The following is a 23,464-nucleotide window of genomic DNA, read 5'->3' on the forward strand; positions in this document are numbered from 1 at the left end:
TAAATGGTAACATCTGTCACATATCAACAATCAAATATCAACTATCAACAATAACCTGACTAGCCCTGGCTTCAACTGTCAACATCTTTTACCAAACCTGAAGACATTTAAGGAGTGCTGAGGCTGAATGGATTCAAGAAGGCATCGAAGAAAGGCTGCTAAATTTCTGGTTTCCCAGATATGTACTATTTGTATGTTTGGCAAGCACATCAAATATAGCACATAAAAAAGAGATATTTATTCATTTGTCCAGAGTTTCTGGAACGTTTGGTACCTTGCTGAGAACAGAAGTACTAGTGCCAGCAAGGTAGCTACACAAATTCCCAGATGGCCATGCTGATGCCTGTCACACACATAAAAGCAAACAGCTTCATTGAGTATTCACATATTCACATAGCGTGTAGAAGATGCAGCACGATTTCCTCCTTTTCTTGACTTAGAAAAGTGATTTGAACTCAGATCTTCTTACCAAAAAGTGCCAGGAGTGCTGAAGAATAATTTATCATGGGGGCTCTCTTCACCTTGCCAGTTAAAGCAATGCCGGTCCGCTTGAAAAAAGTTAAATGCTCGTTTTGGCTGCCTGTGCCATGCACAGCCCTTTTCCCTCTCCCTCTCCCTCTCACTGCCTTTGAGTATTTAATTCCTTGTTCAGCACAGAACATCTTCAGAGTAGCCCCTGATCCAGGAGCCCTCAACCACCTCTGGAAGAGGATGTCTTTCCCCACTACCTGCAGAGAGAGCCTGGAGCAACCAGCTTTGGCCCTGGGGCCGTGTGTCCTCTATCGCTACTTAGCTCTGCGATGCAGAGCCTAGCACACTGGAGTCTCTATGCTGGCACGCTGAGATAATTCCATGCCTTCCTGAGAAACATTTTTACTCTTTTTTTCTGCACAGCCCCCCAGAGCGATGCAGGGAATGGATCTAATTTAACCTTGTGCTTTGAAAAAGGGAAGATGTTGCTAAAGGGTATACTGCACAGTATTAAAAAGAGAAAACTCTACTTGCTGGAGACATTGGTTTGGGTAGCATTTGACATCAAAACATGAGGAGAAAATTGTAGTTCAGAATGTTTTCACTTGTCCCTCTAATAATAATTGCATGTGAAATTGTGTGCTGCTGTGGCACTGCTTTTTGTCAATTAGTATAAGATGAAAATGCTTGTTGAATCCAATTCTGCATGGATCTATGCTAATTTCATGGTATGTTTCCAGATTATATCCTTCAGTTTGACAGATTTTGTGAAATGTTATATGGCAACATCTGATTTATTTAGTTAGAGATGGTGCCTAATAAGAAAAGTAATCAGTCCCACTAGCCTTTGCTTTCAAATATCAGTTCCCATTAGAGACATTTCTGCAAACCCTTACTGCTCTTCAGTCTATTAAGTGGAGATTTTCTGACTGAGAAAACTTTCCAAATCCACATATCATAATTTAACTGAAATATAGCTACTTTCCCCAATGTATGTCTTTCCATTTCTACATTTTGCTAATAGCTTCTTTTTGCTGTTAAGGTTTAAGCAAAGTTTTTCTCTCCCGCTAGCCAATTATTCTCATTTGGTTGATGCGACAGTGGAAGTACAATTAATCCACAATCTGTGATGATGCAGCCATTGCCATGACAATACCTTGTCACACTTGTTTTATGGAATGAGCTGTCAAGCTTTGTTGTAAGCCAGAAAATTCTTCGCTAATATTTAACACTTTTAAATTTAACAGAAATTTACAGATATTAAACAACAAATCATTATAGCAGTCATGACTGATACACTGGTGTTATGTTCCTTATCCTATAGATAAATGCAGTAGTATGTTTTCCAGTATCATTGTTCAGTCAGCTGGAGAACTATGTAAAAAACTAGACTCCTACCTCTTAAATTTATGTTAAAGGCATTCTTTTCCTCATTCTTTCACTACTTGCACAATATTTATAAATGTAAACCAATTGGTAGCTTAGTCTAATGATACAAGAACAAAATACTGTGCTATTTTTCAAACAAAGGGGAAGTTAAATGACTACTTTTACTACTACTGCTACGACTGCTACTACTACTACTACTGATGATGATGATGATCATGATGATGCTACTACTAGTATGCTTTAAATTCTTCATATTGTGTTTTCCCAAAGGTGAGACCTTAGGTACAAAAAAGAAAATACCAAAGCTCACAATGTTTAAATCTCAGAGCAGCTGCAAATTAAGGAATTTGAGCATGACTGCTTTTATATGAAGAGAAAATGTAAAAACACTCTAGAGCAAAATGTATGTTCTTATCTAGGTGATTCACAAAGTCTAGATTACTAATTATTACATACCGACTGATAATTGCAATGAATCTCTTTATTGTATAGCAATAAACTTTTTTTAGTATGGACTACTTGCAGAACTTATACTATTATGTGAAGTGCTATATAGTTTTAAGAAAGTTTCTTCTCAGGTCCTTAATGGAATTTGGAACATCTCCCAAAAATAGATTATTTATTTATCTGACATTTTTTAATAAACTTTTGTAAATAATCTGAAGTGTTGTTTTCTTTTACAAAAAGCTGTGTAGCAGAGCACAAATTTCATTACCATTGCTTCATAAAACTTCAAAAGGACCAAATGCACTGAACCTGTTTTAATGTACATGATATACCTAGTGTTATTAATGACAAGTTCCTGTAATAAAATGAGACCATTTGTCTTTGTTCAAATCAGATCCACATGCCCAGACTCAGGAGATAAACTGGCTTCCTGAGTGTACTCTTGTATACTGATTCATTAAATTTCATGTTAAAGATGACATTCAGAAAACAATATTGTGTAAAACGGCTATATTGAGAACAATAAAAAATGACTCAGAGGGTTGAAAAGAGCTTGAATCATCTTATATTCCAACATTATGCAGATTAATAAAAGCTATAAATTCTAATCCAAGCAACCCAAACATTCAGCACACTCAGAATCACAATTCTTAATTTTTTTCCGCTCTTCCTGTACTTCCTTCTCCTTTTTAAATGAGCTTTTTTTCTGTGAGGAGCTGAACACACCAAACAGTTTCTTCTAGAGCCCCTCCAGCATGTGCACTCTGTGGACAGGTAAACTCAATCCATGGGGGCTTCGCTCTGAGAATTTCAGCTGCTTATTCTGCAGGAGGTTTGCTCTCCCTTTCCCTTTAGATATAAAGCACAGAGGAAATTGAATTTTCAGAACCTCATGCTCTTGTCTAGCTATGAGCACCATAGACCCTCTGGACTCCTACCATGATGATTATCGAATCATCCAAGGAAAGACTATCTATCCTGCTGTATTTTAAACACTTACCTGAGGTGCCTGATTTAGGAATCTCATTATTAGAAGGTATCCCATCACCCCTGAAGTGCTCTTCATGACTGGTCTAGAGTGAATTTAAGACACAATCCCTCTCTGAAGAGGACTTTCTTCCTCTATTGTTATAGAAAAGTGCAGGCAGCTAAGTTAAGTGCTCAGTATGAGTACTACATGTATACTCAAGGATATACTCGGGAATTAACCCCTCCATTTTTTACTTGTAAGGCTTACTCTGTAAACAGATACCTCTTCTGCAGAACTTACCACGTGAATACATAGTGGAAAGAGTAACAGTACATCCTTATACTCTTATTATTCACATCCTCTCTGAACTACTGGGCTTGACAGACCTTCAGTTTAACATACACAACTGTTTGTATGTTCTTGTATACCTAGTGGCTAATTTCTCAGTGTGATAATGCAGAGTTCAAGTAGGGAAACATTGGAACTGAGACTTACATGAAAATTTCAGCAATCCTGAGCAATTTGAAGTTTGCATGCTAGTAAATGTGTTCTTAGGAAGTGATAGTATCACAGCATTAAGATTCAAGATACCATGATTTGGAAGTGAAGGAAAATTGTGAATAGAATGCAATCAGAAACAACACAATTTAGTAGTAGGGAAAGGACTCTTAAAGGGCCTCAACAAAGGCACAACTGAAAAAATAGTTTATAAGGGACAATGCATCTTCATAACCAAGAGATATTCAAAGATCTTAAGGGTGGAAGAGAAGCTGATATTAAAACCCTTGAAATATGGTATAAACAATCATATCATAATATAACATTAGTTCAAGATTTCAAATAGAGAAAAAAAAGACATTTTGCATCTTTGAATCACTGTGGGAACATTTCCTACCAGCACAAGATACTGTAGGCATAAAGATATCCAATTACGATACTGTTTCTTTCATAAATGGAAAACCTGCTAGAAGTGCAGATTAGGCAAAGGACACTCAATTAGCCCATGAGAAGTTTTGAGACAATGTCACTTTCTACTAGCTATGTCATTAAACTGTATGGTGTAGAGCTTACCACTCTGTCAAACAAATAAATGAACAAAATCGGAGAGAAATGATTAATGAAAAAATACCCTATCTCTCTAAAATTTCCCCCTTCTCTTCTTCAGCTCTTTCACCCAGTGTAATTTGCATTTAGGTAAAGAAGGCCAAGAAACTGAAGAACATGCAAGAAAATTGCCTATTATTTTGGAATAAGTGTTTTGCAAAGACTATTCCATATTCTGTCCCTCTATGGAGAATTTCATTCTGAAATAATCTGAAAGGTACCATCCAAAAAGGCAAGTAACCACTATGAAATTGCTCTGGTAGAAGTATTTTTGACAAGTCAAATGATGGCAGATAAACTATTGTAGAAAAGTGATCAGTTTTCTTCTTATAGACCAACACATTCCTCTTGCTGGTCTTGCTGCAGGATCAGATCCCAAGTGAGAAGCCCAGGTTAATGGTTAACAGTGCTATAGATGAGGAGTTGAGTATTACTGTTTTGCAAAAACAAATAAAAAACCCCAAAGAAACAACAGAAATGTAATAAAAAGTGTCTACATACTCCTGATTCCTGTTGTAGTTTCTGAGAACAGTGAAAGCAGCTGCAAAAGGAGTTAACCCACTGGATAAATGAGAACAAAGCATGAAAATCACAGAAGGATTAGAGATTAAGACACTTATGTAGACGAGACAAGAAAAAGTCATGGCAAATACAGAGAACATTAGAAAAATGAAAGAGCTTAAATATACAAACATATCCCACTACTGTTCGTGGAAAACTTCCTAACAGAAATTTTTGTTGCTTTGTAGAATAATTACCCTGGAAAAGTAGATGCAAGTAAAAACTGCACTGAAAATATTAAAAAAGAAAGAATTATCAGTAAGATTTTTACATCTATTTCCATTTTCAGTATCCTATTAAATGAACAGTCAGACTTAATTCAACTCTTGGCAATTTTCTGGTTTTTTTGCTTGCATTCAGTATTTAAGTAGGCCATAAACATAACATCAGGTACATTTCTGGTTAACCAACTATGTCAGCAGTTTGCTATTGGAGAGTGCCGTATAACAAATTCGGTAGTTAGGTTTCCTGTAGCAACATTTGTCTAATGAATTACTGTGCATCAGCTGCAGCAATTCAGTCCCAAGATACAAGGCAGTACTCACTTATAAAGAGCATTGTGGGGATGCTAACAGATAACTTACACAGTCATTAGACTTAATATATCCTTAGGATGCAAGGAAAAAACCCACATTTAAAACACAGAGACTGCTTTAGAAAACAAGGTTTTACAAAACTACTACAAGGACAGAGTATGCTCCTCCAACAGACATTTTTATAGCGAAGCTTAGAAATAATTCCAAAGCTAAAATTTTTAGTTTACTTCTAAAAGCACTGAAAAGGGCAGATTATGCCTTCATGATTTATCAGGAGTAAAATTTCAGCTCACAACAATTCCACTAACTATACTGGAATTAAGTTACTTATAAAAAGTACTCAGACTCCTGTGGTAGAGTGGTGAAACCAAGTCCAGAGAAGTTTCCCTTTTGCCTTTGCTCCAACTCCTTGTCCAAGAGAGGGAGGAAGCACCTTGCTGAGTCTCACATCTATCTTTGGGTGCATGATGAGCAGCAGCCACGTAGGCAGTCATCACATGTAAAGTACCAAATTAAATGGACAGAGAGAAGAGATTTCTGCTCTTGTGTCAGACAAAGAAGACAAAAAGGAAGAAAGACAAATAAGAAAAAAAGGAAAAGTGTAATCCAGAGTCTGTTCAGTGCTATGCTCCTGGAAGCTCAGAGTGGAGCTGAAATAGGCCGATATATGTTCATACCAGCAATTTTCAATTATCATTAAAAGCATTTTTCTGAATAGTGTAACAAGGAGTTTATGCTACATACCAGGAATTTCATTTTACCATACGGACCACCGAGGAAGAACAACCCCCAGTGACCTGCTGAAAGGAGTGCAAGCTGCCAGCCCAGTCGAGGGAGAGAGGACAGATCTCATGTAAGTCACCAAAGTCATTAAAACCTTTCTTCTGCTCAAACACACTTAAAAAATGCAAAGTCATTACAAATACTTTCTGATGCAGGCATCTTTAAATATGAAATCTGCTTTGATTTTATCTCAGCAAGTGCTGCTTCTCAAGGCTAGTTTTTAAAGATGCTTGACTATATCTTAAAAGAAGTGCTACTGTTGGGTCTAACTGAGAATTGAACGTCATCATCTAGGTCATGCTAAGTATGGATTTTCAAAAAAATCAACTTGTCCCCTGTCAACTGAAAAAGGTTGTTTTTTGATAGAAATCATAGCACAGGCTGCCCAGATGTCTGGACAAATTAAGTCCACTGAGTTGAATTCCAGGTCTGACCTGGCATGTCTTTCTACTTCAAATACAAATTAAACTTTATCAGCTAAAGGAGAGCTATTGATGAGGCAGCATAATGGGTATTTTTAGGAGACAACTGGATATGTGCAAGCACTAGAGGCTTGACAACGGTATAACACTGGAAAATGTCCTGAGATGTGAAGGCCTTTCTGCAAGGTTTCCGTGTTACCACAGGTAATATTGATACTGCTACTGGGTGTAATTTGTTGATGACTTTATCTTATTTATATATCTGACAGAATGAAACAATTTCATTCACTTGCATAAACATTAAGATGTTATCAACAGCTGACAAACTCAGCAATACTAAAAAAAAAAAAAAGAGAAGGTGTTTTTTTTTTTTTTAATTGAATTAAACCCCACGACCCTCAGAAGAAAGATCTGCAGGACAAGCTCTTAATTGTTTCCACCTTTGTTTCTTCAGTTTTATTTTGGTGTTTTTGTTTAATTTAACACTCCAGTGAACTATCCAATGAAAAAATACTCGTGTCAGATATCAACTTTCACATTTTCACTTAAAGCAACAAATTAAGACAGTCAATATAAATCAATTTATTCTTTTTGTAATGATTCCCAGATGTAGGCTCCAATATTTCATGCACCACTAAATCTAACAAGTAACGATTGTTTTCTTGGAGCTAATAGAGATGGAACCATTCATTTTTTTAGTGTCTTTTTCCTATGCTGATGTTAAGTTTTGCCTTAGCTGTTTCAGACAGAAATGAATGGCTCCCCCAAGGCAGAAAGAATCTGTAAATTTAGCTTTGCATTCCACCCCAAATCCAATTATTATAACAACCCTGCTACTACTGTTATAGTTAAATGTCTGTCAGTGTTTCTATTATAACCCTTTCTGTGGGAGTTTATAACCCAACCATTAAAAAAAAGTTTGCTCCAAGCTAAACCTTGGCATATATGGTTTCAGCCCAGAATACATTAAAAGAACAAATCAAAACAATAAATCTGCAAAGTCACCTCCCTTGCCCCAACTTTCTAAAACATCTCTGGCTGATTTTAATTTCTTAGAAAGGGAAAAGCAAAAAGCTTCAAAAAATCAAAAACTGAAAAAGAACTTTCAAGCCTGCATTCATCTCATTTGAATGTCAACAGCAAAAGTTGAGCAACATCTGAATCAAAAATGTGGCAGCATTCCATCTCTGTGTAAAACTTTGTTCGTTTCAGAATCTGCCTGGATGCTGCTATTGGCTGCAGACTGCCTGATGTTTCAGTGGCTCTTGAAGTAGGCTGCTGTATGGGACAGTTAATACCTACCTGTTATAGTTAGCTGATCTAAATATTGATACGTGTTAAAGCGTGAAGGTACAATAGGTATATAATGAAAAGACTTACAAAAGTCCTAATATGAAGCTATAGAGAGTAGATCTGTAGGGAGAACTACAGTGGTAACACTGTCAGTGACACATCCAGTTAGGATCATGATCCATTGATACCTGATATTTTTTTTAAATCAAATGCACAATAACATATCAAACTATGCCTTTGCTTATTAACTATAAATTAAAGTCCATGCATCTTCCCCTCCTATAGTGTTATAACCTGTGAAAAATAGCACTCATCAAGCAACTCAGAAGAGCAATTTTGGTCATGGAGAAGTCAACACCTAGGATGGGGATAGGAACAGTCACAGATGTGGTCTTAAAATACAGCCAGGAGCAACCTGTTCTAATATATATCACTTACAGAAACAGTGTACTGGGGAGCAGTGTAATGAACTATGCTACCTTAGGATGCTGGAGAAAACATTTTCAGAGAGCTTTGATTTTTAGCCTTTTATTTTGTGGTTAGTTGATTGTACTTGTTTCTTTGCAAAGCATTATTCATCCTTTATTTTGTTGACACTTTCTAAATTACTTCAGGAAATTATCAGAGGACTTACAGTTACAGAGGGTCCCCCAGGTTTGCCTGAGTAGCTCAATAGCTTCTGTCCAATTTGCCTTACTTTGAAGTTATAAGACTTCCTGTGCCATTGTTCTGTGGCTTTAGAATTCCTCATAATCTCACTACAGATTAGACTCAACTGATTAAATGCATCATCAGCAGGCTGTCACCCCAGCACAACCTTTGACAGATCCTTAATTAATACATTAAAATCTACTAGCTTGAGTATAATACTTGCCTTCCCCCACTTAACCTTTTGGAATCTTGAAACAGATCATTTAAACCTCTCCGGTTTTGGAGGTTTTTTTTGTTTGCTTGTTTTCTTCTTTTGTGTTCAACATTTAATTCCATTTTTACCTCCCTTGCCAGGGCTTGTTATTTTCCTTGAGAGTATTTTACTTTGTTCTCTCATCTCTCATGAGGTCCAAGTATTTCAATGGTCACCTTACAGTAAGTGAACTTACTATTTTGTACATGTGGATGAAGTTAACCGGACTGAGTTGGCGTAGATCCTTTCAGTTCTAGGAATGATACCAATTTACACCAAGTGAGGATTTGACTCCATGTGTTTTATACAACACACATATGGCACTCTGAAATGGAGGTAGACTTATGTCCATGCTTCAGATATTCTATATTTGTTGGACTTTAGTATTCTGCTTGATTGTCAGAGACTGTATTTTATGATTTAATTTAAGCACAATTCAGTTTTATAATGTAATCTATTCAGCCTGCTCATTATTTTCTGGGGCTGCTACAGGGTATATAGAATGACCTTGCTGTAAGATGTAAGTGTATTAACATGCAATATTTCAGTGATTTAATTTACAATGCTAAGTTCTTGCTCTGTGTGAATACAATCTAAATGGCATAAGGAGCTCTTACAAATGTATGGAAACACTGTCTTTTATTTATACAGCTTTGATAGGCAGTTGCACTAGAGAGGCTAAATATTCTTGTAATATCCCTGGTCCATATTTGTTAGCATTTCATTTTACAAGGAACTCACACAAATATTGGGAGTTCCCCGATATCATGCTGTTGTGGTTTAACCCCATCGAGCAACTAAGCACCACCCAGCCGCTCGCTCACTCCCCTGCAGCAGGATGGGGAAGAGAATCGGAAGAGTAAAAGTGAGAAGACTTGTGGGCTGAGATAAAGACAGTTTAATAGGTAAAGCAAAAGCCGTGCATGCAAGCAAAGCAAACCAAGGAATTCATTCACCACTTCCCATGGGCAGGCAGGTGTTCAGCCATCTCCAGGAAAGCAGGGCTCCATCACGCATTAATGGTTACTTGGGAAGACAAACGCCATCGCTACAAATGTCTCCCCCTTCCTTCTTCTTCCCCCAGCTTTACACGCTGAACATGACGTCATATGGTGTGGAATTTCCCTTGGGTCAGTCGGGGTCAGCTGTCCCGGCTGTGTCCCCTCCCAACTCCTTGTGCCCCCCCAGGCTCCTCGCTGGTGGGGTGGGAGGAGAAGCAGAAAAGCCCTTGGCTCTGTGTGAGCACTGCTCAGCAGTAACGAAAACATCCCTGTGTTATCAACACTGTCTCCAGCACAAATCCAAAACAGAGCCCCATACTGGCTACTATGAAGAAAATTAACGCTACCCCAGCCAAAACCAGCACACATGCTGGCTCATTTTGCCAGCCATATGAATGGAAGTCTTGAGACCTTAGGAAGACATTCTGAAAAGTGCATAGCAGTGGCCCACTTTAACCATTTAAATCAGTGCAAGAGGTTTTAGTATCATCTTCCATGTAGATAAAGTTTGGCTAACGTGGACGCATTTTAGAAAGTCCTAGCTGACATTCAGAGTTGCTAATCTGGTGCAGTGAGGTCTGGAATGCTATCTGCAGCTGCCCCGTGGTGAAGACTGCTCTTGTGCACTGGTCAGACAGGTCCAGCTTTCTTCCTACATAGCTAAAAGTACACAAAGTGCAACTTCTTAAAACATCCTTCTAAATGTGAACCCACTGAGCTGGGTGACTTGGATTCAGGCTGTTGTGTAGCACTACAGTTGGAAGGAAGAGGATGAGCTTCCTAATGAGGAAATTTGCTTGAGAGGGCTTTCCTATAAGGAATGACTCAGAGCTGTCACCAAGCACCATAGACCCTCCCCACAATGAGACCCAAAATGGTGGAGCCATTGCAGATACCAAAGCACACGTTATATGGAAGGCTTGATAATTAAAACTAAAGTTTTCAATATAACAACTCCTGAGACTAGATAAAATGAAGATCTACTTGTAAATCAAGAAAGCAATCTGCTCTGAAACAGATAGCTAGACTTCCTGTATAATGTAACAAATATATTATACTTTTCATAATGGATTTGCATTTTTAGCAAGAAGCTGTGTGAGGCAGCCAATACAAAATCCAATATAAAAATGCCTCAAATCTTGTTTCTTTGTAGTACTGAAATGTCTCTCTCTATTCAGCACTCATAGCCTTGTATCTTCTTAAAGAAAAAGTATTTAAATCCTGTTTTTTTAAAACATTTGGAGCCACTAAACTGGAGCTATTGCATTATCCTATGAGGATGATGGTGAGCATGTGAACAGGTAAGCTGGTAACATGCCAATCGTAGCTATTTATTGTCTACTAGCTAATGGATAACTGGTGTGTACTGTTGGCTGTGCATATCCTGCTTGCAGAGTCTCTCTTCACACAGCAAAACAGCACCTGAACAAAGGTGTTCATGAGGGAGGTTACATTGCCACCCCATAAGACAACACCATTTTATAAAACCACCGGACATGCCATTTTGCCAGTAACGTGAAACACAAACCAGGGTCAGGAAGCACAGCTTTTATTGCATCTCCTTCTCCTACAGACCATACAGAACCAGCCTAGGTCACAGTCCAGAGGAAGAAAGCTTGCAACAGAGCTAGAATTAAGCTGTCATCCCTTGATTTCTTTGTAGTGTTGTAGTATCCAGCTTCCACCTTGGGAAGTCTTTGTGATTTTTGATCTGACCATGAAGCTTTTCTCTGAAGATTGAAATCTATGCCTTTCTAGCTCCTCATTTATACCTTCACAGGGGAGAAATAATATCAGTTGATGGTGTCATTCATATATGATATTCCCCAGGAGACCGATCTAAATCTTCATGAGGCTTGAAGGGTCATTTGTATGTTCTTTGCTTTTCACCTGGAGAGGGTGATTTATAAAGGACAAGTTTATGATTGAATAGCTTTTGCTTGTCCTGGTTTAAACAAGTGACAATGAACAACTGCTGTACTTATAAACATGACTGGAGGTTATTTTTGATCAACTTTTTATCTCCTATTCAACCTTCCTGAAGGGAGCATAAGCTATATTAGAACTCATTTATTCAATCAAAAAATAAGAATTGAACACTTCTGTTTTGTAGCATGTAGGCAATTTTTTGTATCATCTTCAACAGCCTTCATCAGCATCAGTCTCATTAGCTTTTAGCATGCAAATAGGTACAGTCGCTGTTATGGAAATTGTAGAATTCAGATTCGACAACCTCAAAGCTGTAGAAGTAAAGTAGAAATGCTATTAAATTCTCACTGCCCCAGTTCACTAAGAGGCAAGATTGACTTGGGAAATGGCCAATCTATACTCACCTCGATTAATTGTTAATGTGTAAATGAATGTTATTAATGTTGGTCCACCACATATTGGATTCAGCTCCCGCCATTAATGCTATGAATGCCATCACAGCATTTTAAAGATACCTGCATTCCTTCCCCTTCTCCCTCCCTCACACCACATGCTCTCATTCTTAATAATCCTTTCATTTCCACCTTGTAGTATTGTTGTAGAGATAGGGGGGAGATGATTTTTGCGATAGAATCAAAGTGGAGCCTGACTTTCCACTCAAGCACATTTATGCTGCCCACAAAAAAGTTATTTTGACTGTAGCTGCACTTATGTGGGTTTTTGTTGGTATTTATTACAATTTTACAGATTAAGAAAAGCTATTTGACTTAGACTGCAGGTGGCACCCAACCTCTCAGCTCTCTGGCTCAGACCTGTAGTCTTCCCTTCTCTCTGAGGCACACTTGAGCCTTTGTCCGAACAACCACTTGTCCTATAATTATAATGTCTCATCAATAATATGAAGGGCATCTTCTTTGTTTTTTTCTGTAGGAATGAAAATCTGACAGGGAACCTGAGTTTAAAATATGCAATATTTTAAATTTAAAATGCAATTTTTTGTTTTGTTTTGGTTTTTTTTGTAAAACGGGTAGATCTGTACTTGGAGCGTGTTTCTGGAATAGAGCAACAGCTGTTTGAGCTCCATCACTGATCATGAGCAACATGTATCCTAAACCAGAGTATTACATTAAAAGAAAGTCAGATCTTAAAGATCAAAAGCATTTATTCAGTCCTTAGTTGTGTGCAGTTCATTTAAAGTTATGTATTCAGTTTGAAACAATCGTCTAAGCTCATTGACTCTTGTCAAAAGAAAAAAGGCTCCACAAAAGGGAATTGCACTCACTGTTCTCCTAAACACATTTCCACATAGAAAAGACCTTTCTTTCAGTTAAGGAGCTGCTAAGCTTGAGAAGGGATAAAACGCTTACATATATGGAGACTGTTTAGATGCCCAGAGAAATGAGTGACAACTGTGAAAAGATGTAAAAAATAGAGTAAAGTGAAAGAATACAAAAAGCTGTTTAAAGTAAGAAAATTTCCTTCAAAAAATAAAGTCATGTCCACATGAGGAAAATACAAAAGAACATTAACTCTGGAAAATTAAATGTAAAAACCCCAACAGCACAAGACATTACCATGCGCCGCCCACCCCCCCCCCCCCCAAAAAAAAAAAAAAAAAAAGAGGAACACCTTGCTAAGGGAAAAAATCCAACATGAAAGTCTTTGATACAAGATGCCTGCCAGGGAGTCTGTAGGGTCAATAAACCATGAAAGAGTGAAGGAAGTGCCTAAAAATTTAGGAGTAGAAGGGAAAGTATTTTATTCTTTCACATCTGTGTCTGTTGCCGGAGATGTTAGGCATTCCCACACCAGAATATTTCCTCACAGAAGGCTCATCAGAAAATGTGTCTGAAATAGAAGTGTGAACAGAAGAGGTTTCAGCACAACTCAACAAAATGAACAGTAACAAATTGATACAACCAGTTGGTATTCCCCCAAGAGTTGTAAAGGAACTTGAGTATGAAATAGCTAAACTGTCAACATTGAATGTAGTAATAACTTCTCATTTGTAACTGCCCTAGTACCATAGAATGAAAGGTAACATATGAGTTTCTTCTGGTTTCTTTGAAGGGGAGGAGGAGGGTGATTTTTTACATTCTTTTTCAAAACACTTTAAGGAGGATCTGTTGAAATGCTAAGCAGAAAGATAAATCAAATTAATACAAAATGAAAGAATGAGTTTTGTGGTCCTAAGGATTAACAACAATATTATGGAAAAGTCAGCATAGTTCTTAGAAAAGAAAGTCTGAACATAAAACATTTTATAATGTTTTAAATTGAGTCAAAAAGTGTGTGGACAAGAGCCATGGAGTCAAAAAAGTCTAATTAGCTTTCTCAACGGTACTTGACAACATTCCTCAATGAAAGGTTTTAGAGAAAAAAAAGCATAAAGGGGAGAAACCATTAATCTTGTAAGTCAATTACTGGTTAGAAGATAGCAAATCAAGGATAGGAATAATTAGGCAGATTTCACAGTGTAGGGAGGTCACCAGTGGAGATCTACAGGGACCTGTTCTGATGCTTTTGCTCTTGAAAATACTAATAAACTCATAATAAGTGGAAAGTCATGACAAAATTTTCCAAAATAACTATCCAATTCACATTGGAAAGATAAAATCAAATTAAATTCAGCGTCAACAAATGCTAGTGTTGTACATGAACAAAAAACCTATCTTTGAATACAAAGTAAAAGTTTCAAACTAGTTATAACAAAAAAGATCTTATACATATAAGCAGTTCCATCAAAACACTGTTGCAGTGCTTGTAAGTGGTCAAAAAAGCATAACTGTGTATTAGCAATTGCTAGGAGCTAAGTAGAGGACAAATATACATGCAATGCTTTACCATTGCAGAAATCCATCATGCTTCCTCCAACACAAGAGTACTGCACAGAGGTCTGGTCCCGTACTTCAAAAGATTTGCGTTAGTAAATGAAGAGATGAAGAACAGCAGCAAGGATAATCAGGAGTTGGGAATGAAGACTAGCAAAGACAAAAGATTCAGATTTTGAAATTATCAAGAAGTGGAAGCCTGAGGAGAAAGCCAGCTACTAAAGGACTATCTGACTGGACTGCACATTTACAGCTGGAATCTTTCAAATGTGAGATAATGTCCCAGAAGAAGACATTAAAAGATTAAGATGGACATTATATTTAAATACTATTAATTCAAGAGCTGGTAGTGGGACTGGATGTCTCTATGTCTCTCCTTTTAGGTTCAAAATCAAATCCTCATTTTTAAATCCATATAGAGATAGCCCACCTATGAAATTCTCATGAAATCAAACTGTTTGTTACTAGTTAGTAGTCCATTGTTGCTTACTTAAAACAAATATATTGAGTTTTTCAAAGGACATCTTTGAAAATTCTTGATTATTCTTACTCTTATGTGATAAAACATGTTTTTCTATATTGAAATAGTTTATTTTCTAGAAATGTATGCAATTTATGTAATACAGATGTTTCCTAATAATATTAATTTTAGACTATTTTTTCCTCAAATCAAAATGAAAGCTGATGAATGTGTTACTGTTCATTTCTTAATGTTTATTATCTCTTCAGAAGTTTTACTTTGTGATTCTTCTTAAAGAACATTTAAAAATCTACCAAAATCCCTGAATTGATTTTGGGTCAAAAATGTAGTGTTACACTGAAAATATTACTTTGAAAAGAAAAGCTTGTCTATTCTAAAATATTTACATTTAGGGTGCCTTTGCATAATCCATGCCTTGATAAGATTTAGGATGTAGTAAAAATTTCACCAGCTTTAATACATTATCTTGTCTTAGCAGTTCTTCACAATGGTAAGTCCTTTAGGTTAGCATTTCATTTAGTTTGGGTCACTGCACTTTTTCCCCCAAAACTGAAAGTTTCAGTTGAAAAAAATTGAACAAATGAATAATCTATATTGTTGTTTTGCAAGAAACAAACCAATTATGATCATCAGTGGAAGTAACTATTTAAATAATATGTCAGCAAATCTTTACTAACTGTAGCAATGAAATCTCCAGTCCAGAGGCCAAGAGGTATAGAGAGCTCACATCATCATAACACTGAGCACAAAGGTCTCCTCTGAGCCCAATTTTGTGCTTCTATGGCCTAAAACCTAAAACTGCCTTATGAATATTTTTCATGCCTGAGAAAATATGTGGCTATACCATAAGTCAGAAGAGCAATGTTTTATCAGCATCAGTCTAACAGTATATGCTGCCTACCCTGGATGTGACCTGAGAGTGCATATGGGTGTCACAGGTTTTCTGAAGCAGCATTAGAGGAGTTTGAGGTTAGGGGGTACACACGTTATGTCCACGCCGTATTTCAGTCAGAGTATGTTCAGACATCTTCACTATTTCACATGCCATTGTGCCTGAATATTATAGACCCTTCTAACAGGCCTTCTGCCCCTAGCTAATATGCTTTATACAAACCTAATACAGTCCCCCAAAACCAGCTGAATTAAAAGTCATGAGAAATACATATAACTCTATATTTATATAGATGTATGTTATTTTTTTTCTTCAACAGAGACAATACATATCTAGCCTACCGGAGCCCACAAACCCTCAGATGAACCACAGGCATCATACTGCAGAGTGCATGAGACAGGACAGGACCAAAGGTCACTAAACGATTTTATCATGAGTCTGTGAAACAGTTTTTCCTGTTGCAGGTTGCTGGGTCCACTGAAGTTTCACAAAGCATCATAAATCTAAATGCAAGCTGACTTTTTGTAACAGTGTCTTCGGTTCTCTTCAAGCCTCCAAACTCCATAGTACAATGAAAAATAATAGGATAAAAAAATAATTAGATAAAATATGAGCAGGAAAATATCCTAAAATTTTATTAAGGTACTAAATTTAAGATAAATCTTTAGTTATTTGCATTAGGGCTATTGGGATTACACACTTCAGTCACTCTGGGGAATCAACAGCACTAACAGAAGGATACTAACAATATACATAAAATTCTAAGAAAATTGTAAAAATTTTGAATGCAGCTATATAAAGTTGCATTATAAACAGTGGATTTGCTTCAGAGTTTTATGTAATTGATATATTTTGTCTGGTGAACCTCGTTCTACCCCACTGTCCTGGTTTTGGCTGGGATAGAGTTAATTTTCTTCCTAGTAGCTGGTATAGTGCTGTGGTTTGGGTTCAGTATGAGAAGAATGTTGATAACACACTGATGTTTTCAGTTGTTGCTAAGTAATGTTTAGTATAGAGTCAAGGATTTTTCAGCTTCTCATGCCCAGCCAGCAAGAAGGCTGGAGGGGCACAAGAAGTTGGGAAGGGACACAGCCAGGGCAGCTGACCCAAACTGGCCAGACGAGTATTCCATACCATGGGACGTCATGCCCAGTATATGAACTGGGGGCAGTTGGCTGGATCACTGCTCAGGAACTAACTGGGCATCAGTCAGTGCGCGTTGAGCAATTGCCTTTTGCATCACTTGTTTTGTATATTCCAATTCTTTTATTATTATTATTGTTGTTGTTGTTGTTATTATAATTTTCTTCCTTTTCTGTCCTATGAAACCCTCTTTATCTCAGCCCATGAGCTTTATTTTTTTCCAATTCTCTCCGCCATCCCACTGGGGGGGGGGGGGGGGGGGGGGGGGGGAGTGAGTGAGCGGTTGCTGGCTGGGGTTAAACCACAACACCCACTTAAAATGAAATAAATGACATAACTGTATTTTCTAAAATGGATTCCAAGACAAAAATGTTAGCTGAGCTATGCACTGACAGAAAATTACTCTTTGCTGAAGTGCTTGTAGAGAATTTCTAAGTTCCCTTGGAGCATTCATCTTTAAGGCAGATAATATAAAAATGAATAAACACTGTCATTAAGTGGAAGGAGGATGGGAAAGAAGTATTTGTAGTAAAAAGATTTGTACAGCCAAGGGGCAAGGTAGGTCAAACCGAAACTATCTGCATTACAATAAAAGAATCCTGATATAGTCTCCTAATACAGCATTAATTTCTTGCCATTGTGGTGATCTTTGTGACCTTAGCAAGATCTGCTGCAATTTCTCATGAGAACTCTGTGTTGACTTATAACCTTGCTGATACACACAGGAACATATAAATGACACAGATGTGCTAGCAGTTAGAAACATAAGCTTCTTTTGGATCTTTTCAAATCCCATAGTTCATTGCTAAGGAACAGGAATAAAATAAATACATTTTGTATGACACAGAAATGTCTCAGTTATAAGAAAGAAAACAACAGAAAATGTCATGAGCTGAATGTAAGGGGATGGTATGTGGACCTGTGGACATTATTACATAAAACATACCATGCGTATCATCCGCTGCACTTTTGAGCATTACATCTCCAAAGTCATGAAGCACTTTTTTAGAATGAAGATGTCATGAGCCATTGCACAGACTTTAGCCTTTGAATACTCAACTGCTTGGGAAAAGTTTAGCTGATTTTCCAGTACTTCCTGAACCATTCAGGAACCAGACAGATTTCCTTTAAAGACCCTTTACCTTTTCTGTGGTCTATAAGTATAGTTACGTTTTAGGGGTAGACAGTGTCATCCCTAGTATGAAGACAATAGTACACATATTTACATGAATTGTATGAGAAGGTGCATAGGAGGCTCTTATTTAGAGAGTTTAATAGATAAGAGTTAAAAAAATGTCCAGTATGTCTTAAAGCACAGTGATGTCCCTAGAGTGTGACTAAAAGCTTAAGATATTAAAATCGGCTGATTAAGAAATCATTTGTGTTCCCATCCTGTTGGCAAGATATATGTAATGATTTTCATTAGCCAGAGGCACGAGAATCAAATATGACATGTAACTTGCTAGTAAGACACAAAGGTATAGGCAAGTAAAAAGAAAGAACAGTCAAGGTGATGAAAGTGAAAGGCAAGTTCCTGCTGCTGCTTTACTAGCCAACTTTATATAGCCAACTTTATCCTTTTCTTAAAGCAAGATCTCATAAGTAGAGGGCTTTTTTTTAATTGTATATAAATATAATCCATATTGTAGAACTGATATATATGTATGAAAATACATTTTCAAAGGCCCTTGAAGACTTTAGCCTCTAGTAATTTAAAGTGGCTATTCTCCAAACTATTAAGCAGCTTCCAAATTGCTTGTATAATTCACATTTTTAAAGGGGAAAAAAAGACCATAAAACTTTAGCACATATGACAGCACTAAAAATAAGCATAAATAATATATATTTTTATATGTAAAACCTATTCATTACAGAGTGACAATAAGATGCTTCAGGATTCTGAACTTCTTGTGATTAATGTACTTCTTGTTTGCATCAGCTTCACTTCATGCCTCGCTACACACCCAAGGTGTCCATTAATCAGCACTGCTGCATAGTCTGTCATATCTTGTTGCTTAAATAACACAATCACTCATGGTGGGAGGTATCTAGAACTACACCAAATTTTTCCACTTCGAGCTTTAGAACTTCTTAAGTGGCTTTTGCAAGACATTTTATCATCATTCTAGCAGTTTCACAGACACATGAACGTCTCATGTAGAAGTAGAGCAAATGAAATCTTTTTGATGTGTTCATATCCTTGTTCTCCATTTGAGGAGTTTTACTCAGCATGCTATGCAGTGAGTTATGGTAGCTTCATTTGAGACTTTCAGATGCAGTAGGATGGTACTGGAATTATGTGGTGGTTGTAATTTAAAACAAAGTATGATTTCTCTGTCACAATGAATCCTCTGAGGATGACATCATTATGAATTTAATGAAAAATGGAAGGTATCTGTGTTTTGAAGAAAATATATAAAATATCTGAAAAGAGAAACTGAAATCTCAAATACCTTCTGTCAAATATTATTTGAGAAAAAAAAATATTTCATTTTTAATGATAGTCACAATTTTGTGTGAAAAATCATAGGAACACAAAATTTCTTATTCCATGATTTCTTACTTCTCTAAGGGACCATCTCAGATGTTGTAGTGTCAGAAGAACTGATGTTTCTCCCCAAAAAGGATTTAAAATAAAAATAAAACTTTTCTTTTGACATGGGGAAAGCAGTGTTTTTATCAAAACACAGAAATATATTGATAAAAGCAAGGGTAAAAAATAGAATAGTTCCAGTTGGAATAGAATAGAATATTTCAGTTGGAAGGGACCTACAACGATCATCTAGTCCAACTGCCTGACCACTTCAGGGCTGACCAGAAGTTAAAGCATGTTATTAAGGGCATTGGCCAAATGCCTCCTAAACGCTGACAGGCTTGGGGCATCGACCACCTCTCCAGGAAGCCTGTTCCAGGGTTTGACCACCCTCTCAGTAGAGAAATGCTTTCTAATTGTTACAGATGCACGCACACTCAAATCCAACAGGTGTTAAAGCTCAGATTTATTCTTCAGTAGAAAAGTTAGTTAGACCTCTGGTAACAGTAGTGAACTACAGGATCAATGGTGTAAGGGGAATTAGTACTACACAGCCGACTTAAGGATCCTTGAGATTTAAAAGCGATGACTTAAAATGCACGTATCACTCACCTAAAAGCTGAGGGCTCTCTCCCTCGAGGAGTTACCTCGGGCGATGCCCCGACCCAAGGGGGAGTCCCCGACTGCAGACCCGCTGCTCCCAGGAGGACTGATTGCAGCGTGTCCTCCGGTGAGACCCCATTTATACCCTTGTCGAATGTGACCTGTGGTCATTTTAATCCCTATGGGCCAAGAAGGTCATCTCAGTGTACCTGGCACATCTCCATTGGCCAGTTCAAATTTCAACCTGCAGTCTCCAGGGTTTAGGTTTTGTTTTTTTTTTTTTTCCTCTTCTCCCTGCCTGGAGAAGTTTTGTTTCTGGCTGGGGGGGGGAGGAGTGGGGGGAGTATACTGCCACACTAATGTCCAGTCTAAACCTCCCCTGGCACAGCTTTGAACCATTCCCACGTGTCCTATCACTGGGTACCAGGGAGAAGAGCTCAGCACCTCCCTCTCCACGTCCCCTCCTCAGGAAGCTGGAGAGAGCAACGAGGTCGCCCCTCAGCCTCCTGTTCTCCAAACGAGACAACCCCAGAGTCCCTAGCCGCTCCTCAGAGGACGTGCCTTCCAGCCCTTTCACCAGCTTTGTTGCCCTCCCCTGGACACATTTGAGTACCTTCACATCCTTCTTAAATTGCAGGGCCCAGAACTGCACACAGTACCCAAGGTGAGGCTGCACCAACGCTGAATATGGTGGGATAATCATCTGTTTTGACCTGCTAAATCTAGAATTTAATCCCTATTCTAAGTTAAAAAATTGGAGAGTGTTCTATCTCTTTGTATGCCAGCAGAAAGAAATACTAGTATCTAGATTTATGCTACTGGTTTAGGAGAAGGTCTGTTTATCTTAAGCATATAAAAGCTGAGAAAAGATGGTGTACAGCTTTTAAGAAGACAATTAATTTATGTAACGATTTCTGTGTCTAGACTTTTAAAAAATGTGTAACTGTGTCTGTGCAAATTGCAAACCTCAGCGTGAGGGGCAATATAATACAGGCACGGTTGTTGTAATGTGGGTTAAAAAACCCCCACCAAACACTACAGGAGAACAATGAAACTCTGTATTTAAGACTTCACTTGGGTTTTTTTCTTTGTTTTTTTCCCTTGCAGAGTCCAGACACAGGAATTCTTAATTCTCTTGGAGTGGATCTCAAGAAGGTATTGGTTTCTATAAAATGGGAAAGTAGGCAGAAGTCAGCATTCTTCAGAACCACCACTTCAACAAGAATCAGAACAATTATGCAAAAGAGAAAGGAGGATAGCAATTTCCCAACCATAAACCAAAGCAGTGAAAAACAAGAGATTTTTAAAGTGGAGAATGATTAACTGCAATTGTGCTCTACTTGGATTCAGAAACAGCTCTTCACATTCATTATTCATTTCCCAATACTGAACTGAGATTAATAAATTGGACATATGCTTCACGCCAAGGATATGTAATAAATTCCTAGATCCTGCATATTTTTGTCACTGGGAGGTAACTTAGAAGACAGAAATTTGCATATTGAAAGGTGTTTTACTACGGTTTTAGTACAAAACCAATGTATTTTCTGTTTTGTATATGAAAACACAAAACCCCACACTTGCCAACTTCAGATGGTTGAACTCCAGATGGGCCATGACCACCTTATACTCAGAAGATCTTTCAATCAACACAGTCTCATGGTAATGTGTTCTGTTGCTTGGCTAGGTTTTATAGATGAGGAACTGAAGCAGAAAAAGATCTGAGACCAGATTCTGCCTGTATTATGCCCTGTACCACCAGTTTCTTCTGACCTCTGTAAAGTAAATCAGAGAACAATTATAATGCATGATTTGATCAAGATCCCTTGAAAATCTGGTAAGATTTGAAACAGACCTTATTACCAGCTTTCTAAACCTAAAGATTGCCAAGCAGGATTTTAGTAGCTTGTCTTTTCCTAAATTGATACAAATTCCATTGTTTAACTCTTTTAATGAAATTAATCCTATAAAAAACTGTTTTTTGAGATTACGCTATTAAAATAAATAAATGTTTCATGTATTAACAGATATGTTAGCATGCCCAAGGTTTAGATGGACGTTTCTGCAGGCTTTTGTAAAAATTTATCTGAACATGAATAGATTTAAATAACAGGGAAATCTACATAAAATAAAGAACTCTAAAAAATTCTATTGTCAATTAAAATTTATTTGTTTAGTATTCAGACTCCAGAAAGCATTTGTACACCATTGTGATAGGATGAGGTTTGTGTGCACTGCATGCAAATAATTTTCTTAACACATGGACCATGACAGATACGTAACATGTAATTTCTATAAATATTCTTCAATAAAAAAAGAAAAAGAACATATATGGGTATGGTTTACATGGTAAAGCACAAGGCAATTTTGTTGAATATTTATGATCAAAAAATACATTTGCAAGATGAACATGTATGCACAAAGTGTTCACAGATTATTCAACCAGTTTGAATAGTAAGTATCCTCTTTAAGGAACCTCTTTATCTTTTAGGATATATTTTTTTCCTCAATTAGTGGGAGCTGTGAGTCATGGGGTGTTTATAGCACCTGTACTCCCATCAAATATGAAATTCTTTAGTTGGGTTGCTAAAAAGCATGGGAGTTCAAACCTGTGTCTTTATTGTGGGTGGATATAAACACAGCAAAATGACAAAAAAGTAGGATATCGTAGAGAATAACATAGGTTTATGACTAACAGAATACATTTTTACAGAATTGTTTAACAAAAGCCTTATTTCATATTCTTGGCTTGGGGTTTGTTTTTTTCAGAGTAAAAATAAAAAGAAATTATAGATATGTTTGCAGAAACAGATAAAAGTTTAACAGTCACTAGAGAGAGTGTATGAGAGAGATTTTTCTGGGCCCCATAGGTGAGGTCATCTATCTGAGATCCAAGCTCCCAAGGTAACAAAGGGAAGAAGGATTCATTAAAAAAAAAAAAAAAAAAAAGCCTTAGTTAAGGTGTGCAGGATTAACAGGATTATACCAAAGCTGTACAAACCAGTTTGTGTCTACCTCTTTGCTTTCAGCTCACTATAACAAGCAAAATTAATGTTTGATTTCTTTAATTACAAAAACCTATATAGACTATAGTGACTGGAAGTAGGGAAATGCCAACATTTGATACAGCTCCCTTGCACATAAGCAGCATCATATATGATGTTTATGCTC

This window comes from Aquila chrysaetos, chromosome 15 (assembly GCF_900496995.4).
Source record: "Aquila chrysaetos chrysaetos chromosome 15, bAquChr1.4, whole genome shotgun sequence".
NCBI lineage: Eukaryota > Metazoa > Chordata > Aves > Accipitriformes > Accipitridae > Aquila > Aquila chrysaetos.